The sequence below is a fragment of the Stigmatopora argus genome, chromosome 24, assembly GCF_051989625.1.
Source record: "Stigmatopora argus isolate UIUO_Sarg chromosome 24, RoL_Sarg_1.0, whole genome shotgun sequence".
Taxonomy (NCBI): Eukaryota; Metazoa; Chordata; class Actinopteri; order Syngnathiformes; family Syngnathidae; genus Stigmatopora; species Stigmatopora argus.
The window spans coordinates 1,151,882-1,170,724 of record NC_135410.1 but is presented as its reverse complement, the minus strand read 5'-3'; the positions used below and the strand labels follow the sequence as shown (position 1 = coordinate 1,170,724).

Here is an 18,843-nt window from a genome sequence, read left to right as displayed (position 1 = left end):
CTTGACAACAAAAAGTTTTAGATGAGTATTTATTAGTTTTACCAATTGCAGTATTTGCTAACAGGCGTAAATGTAAGCTATTTGCCATTCAGTTGGCACCAAGGATCCAGTGTTGGCCGCTGCCTCTTTCTCACTTACTTTGAGTCGTGTAATGGTGATTCTGCCCGCCGGTTTGAATTTGTATGCTTCACAGTCTCCCCAGATTCATGTTCTTCGAGACTTAACTTCCTCCTCTGGCCCATTTTCAATGTTGTATAACGACTCATCGCATGATAAGGTTAACGAGTCACGACTACTGTTTTTTATTGAGTCATATTCCTTCTGCTGGAATACTTACCTCTTAACCCTAACCCCTATACAGACAAAAACTACCCTAAATTGTATTTGTATTACACAATTTCAATAGTTTTGAATCTCTGTGCATCTTGGTATTTTGTTTTTGAATACTCTTTAATACATCATTTATTTAATGTGTAGAAATTTGTTATAGCGGGAATTAAAAAGCTATTACAAGTATTTGTTTAACATTGGATGCTCACACTGGGAAAAAGTCACAGTTGAGTGGATTTGATTATGTGAATGCTATTGAAACAGCTAACAGTTGCTTATGCTCGCCATTATCGGTAACCCTTATTTTCTTCATCCATATTCTCTACAAAAATGTTTCCCAACCTTTTTTGAGCTGCGGTACAGGTTTTCCATAAAAAAATTCTCAAGGCACACCGCCGGCTGAAAATCTTCTAATTCACCTAAATCGCCTATTCTATTAACAACATAAAGTCGTTCTCATCAAAGTTTTATCAACAGGAATCACATAAACCCCCAAAACTATTCCAAAATCTTCCAACATTTTTACACTGACCTAATGTCACCAAAAGTTGATGTCTACAGACCCCGAACAACCTCCGGTTCACATTATGTAAAAATAAGTAATGTAACATTTTTAATCTCATAATGTAATGCATTTTACTCCTGATATTTCTTAAGTCTTCTTATTGGCCTGAAAAGCAATGTTGTGCTCACACAGACTTTACTTCGCCAAAAGTTGATGCCCTTGAAACCAAACAACTTCCGTTTCACATAACGTAAAAACAAGAGAACAACTTAAATCTTAGAACATTACGACATTTTTTTACTCCCAATATTACTGCAATAAGGCAGCCCGGTGACGCGAGTGGTTAGCGCATCGGCCTCACAGGTATGGGGTCCTGGATTCAAATCCAGGTCATGTCCATCTGTGTAAAATGACAAACCTTTAATAAATGCATCTTTGTCTGTGTGTGTGCGTGTGTGTGCGTGTGTGTGTCTGTTTGTTCCCTATTAACTCTAAAACGGTTAAGCCAATTTATCTGCAAATTTACAGTTGTGTTTTGAACGTCCGTGGATGTCATAGAATAGGTTTTGTATCGATTTTTTTCCGACAACTATTGAAAATTGATAATAATAAAAAATTGGGTTTCCAAAAAATGGTCCGTTTCACACCAAATTCGACACACGTTCGCAATCTCCCGTCAGTGGTGTTAATCCGGAGTTTTAACATCATGGGTCTCTTAACAGCAAAGAAAAACGATAAAATATAGAAACCAATACGCTCCGATTGCGACTAAACCGTATGCTGGATTTCAACAAAAATTGTCAGGGTTTTGAATCTGGCCATTCAGAAGGTCCATGCCAAGTTTCACAGTTTTTTTTTGACAGAGCCACAATTCGACAATCAATAATACTTCAAACCGTTATTTCCTGAAAACACTGTTTACAGAAAAAATAAGGTCAGCGTGCAATGAAGCGGAAGGACGAATTGGGGCAAAACTTAGCGGTGTCTTTTACTCCACGCTCAAACTATTCATTGGCATACCATGTGTTAGTATTGGCTTGTTATTGTTTTTCCATTGCTTTCTCCCTGTGTTCTGATGTTCGTTTCCCTACTCTTGTTTGTTCCTCCTGTCTTGCAGTTTCGCTCGCGCAGCTACGCGCCATTTAGAATTAGTTCCTGTTTTGTCTTTTTAAACCCCACTGATTTTAATGTCATTTGTCGGATCGTCTGCTTCATTTTGCTTGCCAAGTGTCCACGTTACCTCGTTCCTCAAGTCCCCGTGATTTCCCTAGTCACGTTTGGTTTAGTGATTTGATTTCTAAGTCTTTGTTATTTTCTAAGATCCTGCCTAAGTTATTAAAGTTCTAGTATGAGCACTACTCCCCTCGTCCTCGCCTGCTTCACTGCAAATTGGTTCTATTCCTCGTAACCTCGTCACGAGGTCTTGCCAAAGACGTAACATCATGCATACAAAGAAAAAAACACAAGCAACAACAACCTCGGTTGGATCTTGACTTCTTCAAAAACCCACATCCCTGATTCACCCTAACCAATTGCCTCCAGCCTTACAACACGGAGTGCGCAGAAGTACTAATGTTAGTGTGCAGTGAAAAGGAAGTGCACTTCCCATTAAAACATAGGCCCTGCGCACGGTGAAACCGCACGTGGCCACGGTATGCGCACGTTGGGAAATTTGAACAGTATTGATTGGCGTCTTACGCATCTACTTTGACCCCCCCCCACCCCACACACACACACACACACACACACACACACACGAACGAGCACTACTTCCAAGCCTTACTCAAGGCCCGGCAACGATGGGCTCTTCTGCTTGTTGTAAATAAACTCTCTCTCTCTCTCACACACACACACACACCAGCAGCAACACAAATATAACCCCCTAACCTCTATGGCTTTGCTGCTATAAGTATAAAGTTGAATTGTACATTAAATAACATACAGTGAATTCAATAAGTATTTATATACCCTGCTAGGTTGCAACCTCCCCCACTTAGAAATCATGTAGAGCAGGGGTCCCCAAACTTTTTCCTGTGAGGGCCACATAACTTTTCCCTTCTCTGATGGGGGGACGGTGTCAGTTTGTAACAGAAAAAGTGTGACGATCGTAGGGGAGCTTAAAAAAGGTATTGTTTTCTAGAAAGCCACACAACCAAATAACCCTTTCCAGGTTCCTTACAGAAAAAAAAGTCAGGAAACAAATAATAACACTATTAATGAAATAAATAATAACTAAATAACCCTCTCTGAGTTCTTCACAGAAAAAACTGGAAAGAAATAACACTATTTATGAAATAAATAATAACTAAATAACTCTCTCTGGGTTCTTCATGGAAAAAAAAGCCATGGAACATTAACTTTCTCCCCTCCACAGCTCTGGGTCAAAAAGAACAATTATCAAACAGGTTGCACAGTATTTATATGCTTGAATAGTCTGCGATGGTCCCAGGGCTCCACCCTCACCTGCGATGGTATTGTTCAGAGGGCCGGTCCAAATGTGCTGACGGGCCCTATCCGGCCCGCGGGCCGTAGTTTGGTGACCCCTGATGTAGAGGTATGAAAATGTTAAATTTTTTGTACAATTTATGTATGATACAGATTTTTTTTTACATTTTTTTTTCTTTCTTTCTTCTTTTTTGAAATGCCACTTAAATATCTGTGGACAAACAGCAGCCTTATTGAAGTTTACCATAACCCATTTTAAGCCACTCATCACTTGAGGACAACCTGCAATTCATTTCTTGCTTGATATCAAGGAGTTTCCCCGTTGTATGCAAATGTTATGAAAACATTGGAAAAATCTAAAAAATGTTAACTTGGATTAAAATGGGTTAAATTCATCCAACTTTTATTTATGTAATTTTTAAATGGCCCCCTGAGGTAAGGGGGTTTTGTGAGGCTAAAAAATTATCTGCTTGCCAATGGAAATGATGTCTTCAGTTGATTATTTTATTTCGAATTGCACAGATACTTTGGGTTTGAAGGCAAATTTATAAAAATAAAGGTGCCGGTCAAAATCATCAATTCCTCATGTTTATATTCATTTTTCTGATAAAGTAAGGTTACTTAGTTACTTTCATCGTTGAATAGCAAGGAAAGTAATTTATATACTTACTACATTTGACTGCCTTTTGTCATCACAGAGTTCTTTATTTAAAATTATTGGTGCAAATGAAATGAATAAGTGGGCCCTGCTATTCATTGAAAAACAGAAGATAACAATGTGGCGTGCGGTTGACTGATATTGCAGGGCAATATGACCGGGTGTAAACCCACCAACTTGCGACGAGTCTTTGGCATGGGCTCTCTGTACTGAACGGAGAGACTGTTAGTCTTTTGGAGTTGTATTTAATGATAAGTCGCTTTGAATTTGTAATTTGAATTTTTTTTGTGTGTTTATGTGTTTGTCTGCTAACATTAGCTTCCCCCTTACTGTGCTGTACTACTGCACAACTAAACCATGTTTAGCATGCTTGTTATTCATTTTAATAAATTAATAAATGTTTTTTATTATAATTTTCTTCAAAATGTGTCTATTTCTCGCATTTCATACAAAAGTGGGACACTGCTCATTATTAAAGGGTTTAGTTGGTAATTTTTTGAGGACCATGGAACGAATTACAGAATTTACATAGAAAGTACTGCTCTACTTACGAAATACTCAAGTTACAAAAAAGTTCTGGAACCAAATATTTTCGTAAGTAGAGGTACGACTGTTCTTTATATGTAAATTATCTAATTCATTCCACGGTCCTCACACAACTACCAACTAAACGCGTTAAAATTGGCCAAAGTGTCACAATTCTTTATGGAAGATGAGAGGAAACACACAAAAATGAGGGACAATTATAAGAAAATGATTTATTAATGTTGTAAAATGAATAACAAGGATACAATATATCTGTCTTGAAACATAGGGGACCAAGAGGAAGCTAATGGTATACAAACGATAGATAGCACACAACCACTGTCCCGTCTTGTTTTGGGTGGATTTGTGTTTGGGTGTTTGCTTTTCGCCTCTTGTGTCCCTCCGGGCCCCGCAGAGCAAGACACAAGAGGAGAAAAACAAACAAACCCCCCCCCCACACACACACACAAACACACACAAACACACATGCCCACAAAACTCTAACAAGACATGACAACCACACGTCTTGTAAATGCAACATTGAGGTTTCATTAACAACATTAATCAACAACAAACTAACGTTTTATGATTTATTTGGAATTAAAATTTTCACCACTTTTATTAGTCCCTACTGGGTCTTACCTGTTTGGATTTCACTTGCCCTTCTGCCGTGCTGTTAACGTTTTGAAAATAAAAATATCCAAAGACAATTGCCTTTGACGACTTTTAATAATGTTTCTGTATTGCAATAGACAAATGTCGTCAAAGTTGGCGTTCGCACGACTCGTGCATACTTTTTCTGAATGTGTTTTTTTTTCTACAAAGACAGAGTTTGTGAAATTTATCCAGCATTTCTTTGATTTTTGCCGTTGCATAGCTCGCTGCTTCCTCCTCGTCTGCTGCTTTATCCACACTTGGAAAAACTCAACAAAAAACACTGTCAGAACTACGTAACAACGAAGGGCGGTCAAAAGTACATAAGAGAGAATCCTGAAACATGGATAGTGGTTGTTGTGAGACAGCGAATGAGAGCCCAGCAGAATGTGGCGTACTTCTAAAGTGAGAATCAATGCATTTGCGACAATATTTTCACATCAAATAACGGATACGGAAATGCATTTACTTTTTGGGGGATTTTGTAACTTGGATCTTTTTCGTACCTCGAGGCACTCATTTGCATTAAAAAAGCTTTCGTAACCTGAAAATGTTGTACCTAGAGGCATTCATAAGTAAATGTATCACTTATTTGGGCCTTTTGCTGGGAAAACGCACCTTATGGAGAAGCACTACCAATTTCGTCATACGGGTCATTTTCACATAATTCAGCAAATAACGGTAAAGATATGGCCCTGGACTTTCCCTTTATGTGTTACAAAGTTATAAAAATTAATTACTACTGCTTTGTTTGCCACATATTATACTACATTTGGCACCAATTTTAAGAGAAATCTATTTGAGACACAAATACATTGAGAGCCAGTTTATGTTGAATTTGTCCACTCCGTTAGATGTCCAGAATCTAGTGTCACAGTTTATAGGAATGAAAAGTCGGGTTATGATTTATTTGTTTGTCTCTATTTAGAATGTGTTGTTTAGATTTGTTTCAATAGTATTTTCACTCAAGTTGTCTTTGAGAAAAATGCAAAAGAATTGCAACTGCAAACAGTTTTACTGATGTACCTTTCATATCAGTTAGTGTGTCTTTACCGTTATCACATGAGAAATACACCAAAAAATTCACAGTAAATACACCAGGTGGCTGGTGTGGGAGAAGTACCAGGATGTTGTCAGCCATATTGTCAACGCCAGCTAAGCAGAAGCCATGAGAATGAAACTAAAACCAAGGTAAGGACCATACCTGTGAAATGTCGTAACAATTCCATGTCTTTACCGATGTCCTAAAAACTTGGTGAACATAATTACTTTGCTTTTTAATGAACTGGGCATGGTGTATGCATGCAGAACACTATCATTTACTGAGTGCCAAGAAATACCATCTACCAATGTCAAAGGCTGAGGTGGAATGTTGTGTCTTTACCGTTAATAAATTTTGTCTTTACCGTTATAACGGGAAAATGACAGAGAAGCAATTACAATTATTTCAAAGGAGATTGGAAAATGGATATGACGTTGTACATATGGATCTATCAATTCTGAGTGTTACTGAAAGACAAGAATATGCATATTGGAAATCTTGGAATGCTTTGATGACAAAGGCCTGTCAACAAGGACGTGGGAGCAATGGAAAAGAACCTCTGACGGAGTCAAGTGAGGAAAGTGACAGCGACGACGGAGTTGAGCGAAGTGATGATGAGCAAAGTGAATGGAATGGCAGTGATGACGAGACAAGCATAGCTTGCTACCCAGACTCGCCACCTCATGATGTTGTTCAATTAATTATGTTTTCATTAAAGTTCCAGCTAAGATATTTCCAGGCAGTGCTAGTGTTGCTAATTAGAGATAATCAGAATGCTTGAATTGCATTTTGTAAATTATTCATTTTCTGAAAGTGTCTTTACCGTTATTTGCTGAATTATGTGAAAATGACCCATACGCAGTTTCTGGGTATGATGACATTTAGGCTTTTTTGTCGAGTCAATGATGATGACAAAGCCTATGTCCGATTATTATTATTATTATTATAATTATAATAATAATAATAATAATAATAATAATAATAATAATAATTATTATTATTATTATTATTATTATTATTATTATTATTATTATTATTATTATTATTATTATTATGTGGGTGGGTGATGACATAGTTGAATTTTACCGTAGCTGTGCAATACTGTTAAAGGAGACTAGCACATCCGGGCCATACACTCACTATTGCATATAAGGTTAATAAGAAAAATAATAACTTGTTGTATTTTTTAATTTGATTGACCAACAGTGTTTAATGTACATCCATTCATTGAGCACTCGATCTAAAAAATGTGAGAAGGACGTGCCAACCACGTGTATAAATGTATAATGTATATTTATAGAAAGAAAAGGAAAGCACTTTAGTCAATAAAGATGAAGATTGTGTAACGTAAATTTTTCAAAATAATACATTTTAAAGCTTTCTAGTCTAGTTTAGAAACAGTGATACTCTTGCTCAATGTTTTTTTACCATCAGATGTTTATATTGTCCTATTTCTACCTCAAATCCTTAATTTCTTTTCGCAATACTCTCCAAATGTCAAGTTTGCTCCTGGGATCTGGTTGCCAACCGCCTTACTAGAGCTTGGCTCTCACCTTTTAGAGGACACAGTACATTTGATGAGGTATGGGAATTCCCAAGCTTAATCATTCATGACAGTATACCACCCATTAACAATGGAAACAATGACAATATCTGCCAAACATCTGATTTGTAAACTATTGTATGCCAAACTGGAAGTGCCTGAATTTTATGTGTGTGACTGTTCTTTTTTTTCTTCTCGTTGCACTCTATTGAGTGTACTATATCATGACTTCAGGCCAAAATATGAAATAGAGTGTAATTGTGGAGCAAATACATCAGGAATAAATATTAGAGTGCAAAGTCAACCAAACAATTAATTGAGAATTTCTTGTTTGTTTAACCTATGAATATGCAATATTGTTATTTTTCTCTGAGTACGGATACCGGCTCTTTGTTATATGGACAAAGGCCTCCTTCAATGTCTTACAGTTCTGCATGGCCACAAACTCCCCACCACCTTTTAAAGTACAGGTGAAAACATGGTGACAAAATTAAGCATGTCCCTTCCTCCCTAGCTATTCTGATAAAGTACTGTAAAAAGGTGTTGACAAAACCTAATAATATTTTTGGAGGATAGACAACACATACATACCTATCCCTCTGCCGAAAGGAAAAAAGTCAAACGTATGTTTATATATTTGCCATTTTCAAGCAAAGGCCTTTTGACATGACACACAGACCCCCAGTCTGATAAATGATTGACAGCTGCTTGTCCTGCCTCCTGACGACGTCTCTTCACAGAAGCATGGAAAACTCTTTCATTCCAAGACACACAACTTGATAACACTATCTTCTAACCCAAAATAACGTGCAGTTTAATTCAGCTTTGTTAAGTGCCTGAAGTCAAATTTATGTGGGTGTTACAAAATAAATAATACCCATGAAGTAAATGTATATTATTGACTGGAGTGGTACATTACAATTACACTGTAGATATATTTATCAGTCATTTACCCCTTTGGAGGTTGGCACATTATTAAAAAAAATAATTGGAATTATTTTGACAGGATCCACTTTGTAAATTGACTGTAAGCCAACCCCTAAACCATTGTAAAAGAAAGAAAACAGAAACTTTTAAACTCCTCTCCTCTGTTCTGTTCTGACTAATGAGGGATTTTTTTGGCACTAATTAACCTAGTTAACTTTCCGGCTACAACCGTCAACAATACCTCTCGTACGAGTGCCTAGGGTAAAACAGCCTTTGTTTGCAATATGGCTGCCAGTTGCATTTATCCGGCTGTCTCACAAACAAATACAAAGAAAGAGCTCTCATAGTGTCCTGGGAGAAAGACATCAAAGATAAAATTGTCACTGTGTGGAGGCGCATGAATGGTCATGAATAAACATGGCAAGATCTGAAACCTATAACTTATGAACACAACATGAAGAGGATTTTGTAGAAGGATTGGCTTTTGGAGGTTAAATGGTTTTCCATGAAAGTAGGGCAAAAATTGTCTCATCTCATTTTCCGAATCGCTTCATCCTCATTAGGGTCGCGGGGGGTGCTAGAGCCTATGCCAGCTGACTCCAGGCCAGAGGCGGGGGACACTCTGAATCGGTGGGCAGCCGATCGCAGGGCACAAGGAGATGGACAACCATTCATGCTCACACTCATTTGTAGGGGTAATTTAGAGTGTGCAATCAGCCTACCGTGCATGTTTTGAGAATGTGGGAGGAAACCGGAGTACTCGGAGGAAACTCACGCAGGCCTGGGGAGAACGTGCAAACTCCACAGAGGTGGACCGACCTGGACTCGAACCCAGGACCCCAGAGCTGTGAGGCCAACGCGCTAACCACTCGCCACACTGGGCCGCCCAGCAAAAATTGTGTCAATTTAAATTCATTAAAACCATCATTATTTAATTCTCAATCTGTCTTGTTTTCACTTGTTTTCAGAACAGGTATGATTAATTTTAGCACACGATATGTATAGTTCATTTCAATTTAGTTGCTCATCTATAATATACAAGCTATGAAAATAATTTGAATCTTAAAATAATCTGAACTCCTCCTATATCCCCAAAATATGCAAGGTAGGCTGGTTAGACAATCTAAATTGCCCGAGACTAGTGTGAATGGTTGTCCGTCTTGTGCCCTGCGATTGGCTGGCAACCATATCACCTCAGCCTGATGCTCATGGTTGGCTGGGATCGGCTCCAGCACCCTTCGTGATCCTTGTGAGGATAAGCGGTCCGGAAAATGAATTAATATTAATATAAAATCCAAAAACATCATTTTGACGTAAGTCGCAAAAGATTTTCGCATCGCAATATGGTGAGGCAAAATGGTGCCGCTGAAATTATGTCACACCTGTGTATGACTGACTAGCGACCAGTTTAGTCACAAAGCACGGACAAATAGGCTTAAGGACAGTTTTTTCCCCACATCCATCAGAAATCTAAACTCGCGGTAACATAACACACATTCCCTTCTGCGGTAATAGGAAAAGATGTTTGGGTGGTGATCTGCCTCCCTACTAGCTGACTGAAGTAAGGTAAGTGAAAGACAGTGAGAGGTAAACGAGAGGTAAGCGACCTGTATCCACAACAGCAGAATGCCAAATTACAAGTCCGTAACTTGCACTTATTTAGGTCTTTTGCCGAGTAAACACAGCTTATGGAGAAGCACCACCAATTTCGTCACACGCAGTTTCTGCGTGTGATGACTAGTAGGCTTTTTGTGTTGTTGCTAATGACGACAGGGCCTATGTCCGATTATTATTATTATTATTATTATTTACCTTGCGCCTGAAGTCAGCTGGGATAGCCTCCAATGACCCTGACTAGTGTTGAACGCAAATGGGTGGTTTTAGCACACCCTTGTGAAGTTTGCCTTGTTATAGGGTGCCGTGGTACCATTTGCTGTTTTATTTTGAAAAGTGTTACCCCCCTCATCCACCTGATGCTGAAAGGGAGACTGAGTATTTGTACAGGCTACTGAATTTTCTCGACTATACGGTGCACTTTAAAGTCTAAGATTTATAATAAATCGTAGATGTAGTGAAAGTACCGTATTTTCACACCTATAGGGCGCACAGACTGATTGGGGGCTGTCCCAATTGCAGGTACAATTTCTGTTTAAGCATTTCTATTAAAAAAATACCATGTCTTTCAAACCAAGTGTCTCGTTGTTCGTTAGTGTGGCAGACTCTGTCTCATGCCAGGGTTTTTCTATCAGCCGAAGCGGCCACAACTGCCCGTGTAGATGCCTGCTAAAAATGACTATTTTATCAGCCTTTTCTTTGGCCGATGGCCGATGATGGATGATTTTCATGTATCAGCCCAATATTTCGGCATGTTCTGTAGGTGTGAAAATATGATACTTGAGCTTTACATTGTTTTTGTCCTTCCTGGTGGAAGTTTTTGCTTTGTGTCAATTTCCTACTTGCATGTATTTATTTATATATATATATATATATATATATATATATATATATATATATATATATATATATATATATATATATATATATATATATGGCCATGCTATTTTACTGTTCATCCATCCCGATTTTTTTTGCGAAGATTAGCGCAGGGAAGGCTTAAAGCACTGTATGAAGCTAGCATGTTTAGCCTTTTGATTTTTCCGCAACAGTGTTTCAAAACCTTTTTGGAGCTTTGGCACACTTTTTACATTGAAAAAAATCATCTAATTTAAAACTACGTCAGACAGATTAACAAGGAACCATTTTGATGTCCGCATGTCTTTTCTTTTCTATGCCTTCCTCTTGTATCATTTAAAATTGAATGTTACATTTTATGAGTGACAGCAGCCACTTCAGCATATTTTACAGAATAAATCCCACATTCAACTCCACGTTGCCCAGGAGAGATGTTTCAATGTAATTCCCAAATTCACATATTTGTCTTCATTTAAGATACTTTTAATGCCGGAGTAAATCCCAAATTCCTCAATGACATATTTTACTTTGAGAGTGCTCAGATATCAACCTTGACTCATCTAGCCCTGCTTTATGCCACTTCAGTTCCATGTTTCCAAACTGTTTTGTAGATTGAAGACAAACTTCAGTTTGCTCATTATCATAATATAATGGGCTGCAGATAATGAGCAGAACAGTGAAATACAACCAATCTACCAGTATTTCTTCTCTTTTCATCATCGTATTTGTGTTTTTCAGCCTTTCTTTATCTTCTTATGTCAGGCTTATTATGACTCCCACGTCCCAGAAAATGACGTTCCAGCAATTCACGCTGCTGTTTCATTGCATGTGCTTAATTTTATCATCAAAGCTTGTTTACAGATCTGTACTCCATGTGTATGGAAATCAGCTTTGACTCTACATAGTGGCACCAAAGGGACTTTCCGAAAATCTACAAATGTGCCTCTATACAATGTCACTTGATCGTACGGTACAATTAGCTCTATTTTCACGAGAAATGAGCTACATTCACGTCATTGGATTGGATTGGATAACTTTATTCAACCCGTATTCGGTAAATTTCATTGTCACATTAGCAAGATGGTGCGGATGCAGAAATAGGAAAGGCATTTTAGACATAAATAGATAGGTAATAAATAAGTTAATAAATAAATACATGAATAAATATATAAATAAATAAGCGTGTTGCTGATATATATATATATGTACACATACATATATGTATATATATATATATATATATATATATATATATATATATATATATATATATACACATATATATATATAAGCACATATATACATACATACACAGATGTACATGCATGCATACGGTAGGTCTTAACACTCAGTCATTTGTTTTGTTAAAGAGCCTGACAGCTGATGGGAGGAAGGGTCTGCGGAAGCGCTCCTTCCTGCAATGAGGGTGCAGCAGTGTATTGCTAAAAGAGCTTCGGAGGGACTCCACAGACTCATGCAGGGGGTGGGAGGTGCTGTCCATAATGGACATCATCCTGATTAGCATCCTCCACTCTCCCAAAGGACAGCCCAGAACAGAGCTGGTCCTCCTGACCAGCTTATTCAGCCTGTTCCTGTCCCTCTCCGTGATCCCCCACAGTGTAGTAAAAAGTCCTCAGCAGTGTCCTGCACACTCCAAAGGACCGTAGTCTCCTCAGTAGGTAGAGGCGGCTCTAGCCCCTTTTATACAGGGCATCTATGTTTGTGGACCAGTCTAGTTTGTTGTTGAGGTGAACACCCAGGTACTTCAAATTCTCCACAATTTCAATGTCTGTACCCTGGATGTTCACCTGAGTGGTCTGTTGAGGATTCCTCCGAAAATCGATGACCATTTCCTTTGTCTTACTGGTGTTGATGTAGAGGTGGTTTTGCCTACACCAGTCAACAAAGGCTGTGATGACTCCCCTGTACTCTAAATCGTTCCCGTCCATCACACTAACAATAGAGGTGTCGTCATCATGGCATTTTTATTAACACTAGTTGGGTGAAGGCACTAATAACACTGATCAATAATCTGAACTGGTCTTTAATGCTTATAAAGTGTTATTTATGTGTGTGAGTGTGTGTATATGTTAAGATTCTCTCCTGCGTTTGTCCAAACCGTGCAACATAGAGCTGGATTTTTTTATGGTGGCCAGAAACGGCTGTCGGATCCTAATAGACGAATGATTGAATTTCTTCACCTTTTCTAAGTGTGTAAACTCAACTTTTATTTGTTACTTACAGCTGAAAGCAGAGTTGATGTATGAATCGTTATTTTTACATGATGTGCCCTAAACGCGGGCTGATTGGTCCGCCAGCGAGTTTCTCAGTGCTCCCCGGAACACTTTTTTTCTGTCGTCACGGGAGTTATAAAACATCCACCCGTCGATAAATCACGCTTTATCTATTCCCTAATCCTTATAAAGCGTGATATACAGATGGATGTGTGTGTGTGTGTGTGCAGCTGGAAACTCGTTGGTGGAAATTCTCCCCAAAATAACGTTTGTAAATGACGTGGAAAGGCATCTTGGGTCAGCGCGTCCAGCACCATTGTGTCTCGCCGAGTCTTTCCGTCACGACAGGAAAAAAACGTGTTTCAGAGAGCAGGAATAGATAAAGCATGATTTCTTGGTGGATGTTTTATGTTAACATGCTCACGCTACTTTTGTCCAAACCCTGCATCGTAGAGAGTTGACATTATGGTGGCCAGAAACGGCTGTCGAATCCTAATAGACAAGTGATTGAATGTCTTTACCTTCTCTAAGTGTGTAAACTCAACTTTTATTTGTTACAGCTGAAAGCAGAGTCGATGTATGAATCGTTATTTTTACATGATGTGCCCTAAACGCACCGCGTGGCTGATTGGTCCGCCAGCGAGTTTCTCAGTGCTCCCCGGAACACTTTTTTTTTCTTTTGTGACGGGAGTTATAAAACATCCACCCATCGATAAATCACGCTTTATCTATTCCCTAATCCTTATAAAGCGTGATATATGGATGGATGTGTGTGTGTGTAGCTGGAAACTCGCTGGCGGAAATTCTCCCCAAAATAACATTTGTAAATGACGTGGAAATGCATCTTGGGTCAGCGCGTCCAGCACCATCGTGTCTCGCCGAGTCTTTACGTCACGACAGGAAAAAAAAGTGTTTCAGAGAGCAGGAATAGATAAAGCGTGATTTTTTGGTGGATGTTTTATGTTAACATGATCACGCTACTTTTGTCCAAACCCTGCATCGTAGAGAGTTGACATTATGGTGGCCAGAAACGGTTGTCGGATCAAAACCGTGCATCATACTGAGTTTACATTTTTTCCTAATACCCTAATAGACGAGTGATTGAATTTATTTACCTTCTCTTAGTGTGTAAACTCGAACTTTGAGCATTTGCAAGTATTATTGATGAGTATGCCTGACCTGGGATATGTTAGCTTGCTGTTCTCTTGAGCTATTGAAGATATAGGTGCTAATAACAGTAATACAGTAATAATTAATAAATGGAATTTGTTATTGGAAAAACTAAAAGGTGTTCGTTAAACAAAACGTAAATACCTATTGTTTCTGTAATTTTGGTGCCAATACGTCAAATTGCTTGGGAGCTATTGGAAGATATTAGGTGCTAATAACAGTAATAAATTAATAATTAATAAATTGAGTGGGTTGTTGAAAACCTAAAAGGTGTTCGTTAAACAGAAGGTAATACCCTATCTTTTCTGTAAACTTTGTGTCAATCTGTCAAATGGCTTGGGAGCTATTGAACAAAATAGGTGCTAAAAACAATAATAAATTAATCTGTAATCCTTATAGAACATGATTTATGGGTGTGTGAGTGTGTGTGTGTATGTTAAGATTATTTCGCTAAGTTTGTCCAAACCGTGCAACGTAGAGAGTTGAATTTTATTATGGTGGCCAGAAATGGCTGTCGGATCCTAATCGACGATTGAATTTCTTCAATTTCCCTAAGTGTGTAAACTCAATCTTTTATTTGTTAAACAAACATTTTTCAAAAGAGTTTTTTTAATAGTGCAACAATTGTTGCCGGGCCCCCCTGCTTGTTACAAATATGAGCAATGAATTATGTCAAGGTATACAGGTACATAAAGCCATTTCTCAAAACATTTTCTCGGTTAATTTTCTTTGTGCTGGTTTCAAATGAGTTGTGGGTGCAAAGTGACATTGATTATTTTGTTCAATTGCAAGGTCTTGGTGAAACTGAGCGAACCCTGAGTAAAATGAGATGTTGGTTCTGTATGGTTCATTTCAATGATAGTGAATCATCTATAACATACAAGCTATGAAACTAATGTGCATCTTAATATAATCTGAATTCCTCCAAAATCCCCAAAACATGCATGGTAGGCTGGTTGGACAATCTAAATTGCCCCGAGATGAGTGTGAGCGTAAATGGTTGTCCGTCTCCGATAGGCTCCAGCACAAACCTTGTGTAGATAAGCAGTACAGAAAATTATTAAATGAATGTATTAACCACATTAAGAAAAGCTAGAGTAACATTCTGTTAGAACTTAGTGGTGAACTAGGGTCAAAGGAACTAACTGCTAGAGCTGCTCCACCATAATCCTGCAGAAAGGGGGTATTTGGTCAGACGGTCACGCTCATATGTAGCGGCTCTCCTGTCTGCCGAGAGTGCGCTGTAGTATAGCATTTTGAATTCATAACCCTGCATTACTGTCTATAGCAGGGGTGCTCAAACTTTTTGGCTCAAATATCTACTTTTTAAGGAGTCAACGTCAACTCTGTGAGACTAGTTGACTGGCACTACTGGGGCTGATCAATACGACCCCATTGGTGAACAGTCACCGCAAACACACCATCAAGAACGTGACCAACTAAAAATTCCTCCTGCATATTGTCCACATTTTTGTCGTTTGATTTTTACTTCCGTCTTTGTCAGTCTTCATTTATCTTTTTGTTTCACATTGACTCCAACTGAAAAGGTTGAATGGTTGAAAGCTAATCGTTACAGCCTGTCGCACCATTTTACGTTGCTAATAATAATGGCACATTATTAGAAATATTTAACTCTAGTATTATCCTAAACTGCAAATTATTTTTAAAGGTTGTCTATATAATAAATGAGTTACTACTATTTAAAATTAGACATATAGAACCAACATGTTATTTTACTCAAAGTTCCCTGTAAGCAGGCAATTTTAGCATTGTGACCCAACATAGCTACCATAGCCATGTAATTTTCTTAGCAGGTCCATATACATCCATGCATCAATAAGATCAGTTCAATTATGGTGAAGTGGATACATATTTTTCTTTGTCTGGGGCAGGAGAATGCTTAAAGGCAAGATATATATCATTTCAAAAGATGAGACAGTGTGCCTTTTAGGCTTGGACACGGTCAGGTTCACCAGTCTCCTGGGATAGATGAGGACACAGCTGAACAGGGAAACTGTTGTGGCCCAATAAACAATCTGACACTTCGGCACTTGAGCCCAAAACTGGGAAGAGGCAGTGAAAATCACAGTTGTGATTGAGTGTCTTCCATGGAAAATTATGCTCCAGAACCACCCTGATCCTCCTTTCTCTGTACCTCTCACCTAAATTTAATTCCACTTATTATGACTACCCCAGGCTAGTATTTGACAAATTATTACTTGCTCTTAAGACATTTAGTTTATTACCAAAATCCTGCTTCATGTGTTTCATGTGTATAATCTTAGAGTCAAATGTGTAAACATGAGATGAATGGGACATTGTCAATAACAAGTGGTAAGTACTTATAAAGCATATTTATCTACATATTTTTACCATGTTCAAAGTGCTTTACATCTGCACCCATTCCCCTACACATTCACACACCAATGGTGCTGCTGCCATGTAACGCTTTGCGAACTCAATGGGGGCCAAATGGTATTCAGGGGAACTTCAACAGTGGTCAGTCATAATTTGGAAAGCTGACTCTTTGGTCCCAGGCAAGCACAAGCTACCAAATGGGCCACAACCACCGTTGATAATAGTGTAATAAATATGTTGTATCATATAATCCAGCAAAGCATAAACACCGACTAGCTGTGAAATGTGTCAAGTGTGTTTCATTTAGGATGCAGCTGTGTAAAATAATGTTGGCAATTATTTTGGTTGTTTTTTTGTTTGTGAATGTCTGTGCCCAAGGGCTAAGGGCAGTGGAGCTAACGAAACCCACCCGTTTCATATGGGCATTCACAGAACCCTACTTTAGTGAAAAATAAAATTTGATTTTTTTTCTTCATATTCAAGATATATATCTTCTTCCCAACACTGACATAGACGTCTAAATCAATTAATTACTACTCGGAGGACTTAATTCTACTGAAAACATTCAGACGTCTAACAAAGTCAATGGAATTGAAAGATGAGCATTCGCAGCCAGCCATCCCAGTTTAAATGAATTGAACGTCTGTTGTCAATGGCAGGTATCGAGTAAATGTGCTGAAATAAAACCAAGGTTTACATTAGGAGTTTTGAGTGGCAATTAAGGCGGCCCGGCAGGTGAGTGTTTAGCGCGTCGGCTTCACAGCTCTGGAGTCCTGGGTTCAATACCAGGTCGGTCCATCTATGTGGATTTTGCATGTTCACCCTGGGCCTGCGTGGGTTGCTTCCCACATTCCAAAAACATGCATGGTTGGCTGATTGGACACTCTAAATGTCTCCTAGGTACGGGTGTGAGTGTGCATGATTGTCCGTCTCCTTGTGCCCTGCGATGGGCTGGCCACCGATTCAGTGTTCCCCGCCTCTGGCCCGGAGTCAGCTGGGATATGTTCCAGCAGGATAAAGCGGTTTAGAAAATGAAAAAAATGAATGAATGAATGAGTGGCAATTAAACAAGTGTTGTACCTATACTAAAATACTTACCGCAGTCTGGAGTGTCAGGTGAAGTTTATTCCCATGACATGCAATTGCATGCCGTTGCCTTGTTATCGTTGAAACTCTACTAATTATCTCAGACTACCTCCCTCCAAAAAGGGGAAACGTCAAGAGTATGACTGACTAAAATCCGTCGTGTGGATCTAGACCTGTGAAAAACTTTGAGCAAGCAGCCACCCGCTGGGCTCAATGGGAGAAAGTCGCCTTATTCACAGTTCCTCGAAGCACAAGCGTTGACCTTTCTCTAATGACTTTACAAAATGATATCATCCGGCGGCGAGCCAGTCAAGAGAAGCGCGGAGTGGAGGAGGGAGAGACCCTGGAAAGGAGCGCGAACATGAGGATACAATTCGGCAGAGAAGCCGTCGATTGATGTTCTGGAATCCGACAAGCAAACACACTCCCACGCAGAAAAATATGGGCAAAAATCCATATGACTACCAAGCCGACGGGTTTCTACCAACTTGACCCGCCTACTCCACAAGACCGTAAAGGAGCCGATGCACACAAACCGGGGAAAGTGTGCTGAAAGAGTCCGAGTGCAGATCACAGGCGTGGGCGACTCGTCTCTCCCCCATGCACCTCTCTCACTTAGTCACATGTTTAACACACAAGTACCCTTCTGTAAGAGCTGCCAGGGGGGACTCGAGCGTGGGCGACGTGGCGAGAATTGGAGTAAGCGTTTTGTCAATCGTCCCGCGCTTCTTCCTTTAGATGAGATGCACCAGCGCGCAAAAAGTCAAATGGAACCATTGTCATTAAAATGTGGTATGCTTAGATAATTCTGCAGTGATTTACAGTATATTTAGACATTTCGTTTCATATCGTCCTTACGGGTGAGTAAAATGATGTCCATGTTCAAGCGACAGT

At 39.0% G+C, this 18,843-nt stretch overlaps 1 protein-coding gene across 2 annotated transcripts in view; it reads right to left on the bottom strand.

Annotated features, from left to right (window-relative positions):
* LOC144069345 (BMP/retinoic acid-inducible neural-specific protein 3-like) overlaps positions 1 to 18,516 on the bottom strand; it is an 84,757-nt gene extending 66,241 nt beyond the window's left edge. For both annotated transcript variants that reach the window (XM_077594667.1, XM_077594668.1), the window contains exon 1: positions 17,962 to 18,516. The gene's annotated coding sequence lies outside the window, so the exon portion shown is untranslated. The remainder of the gene's footprint in view (positions 1 to 17,961) is intronic.
* Between the last annotated feature and the right edge of the window lie 327 nt (positions 18,517 to 18,843).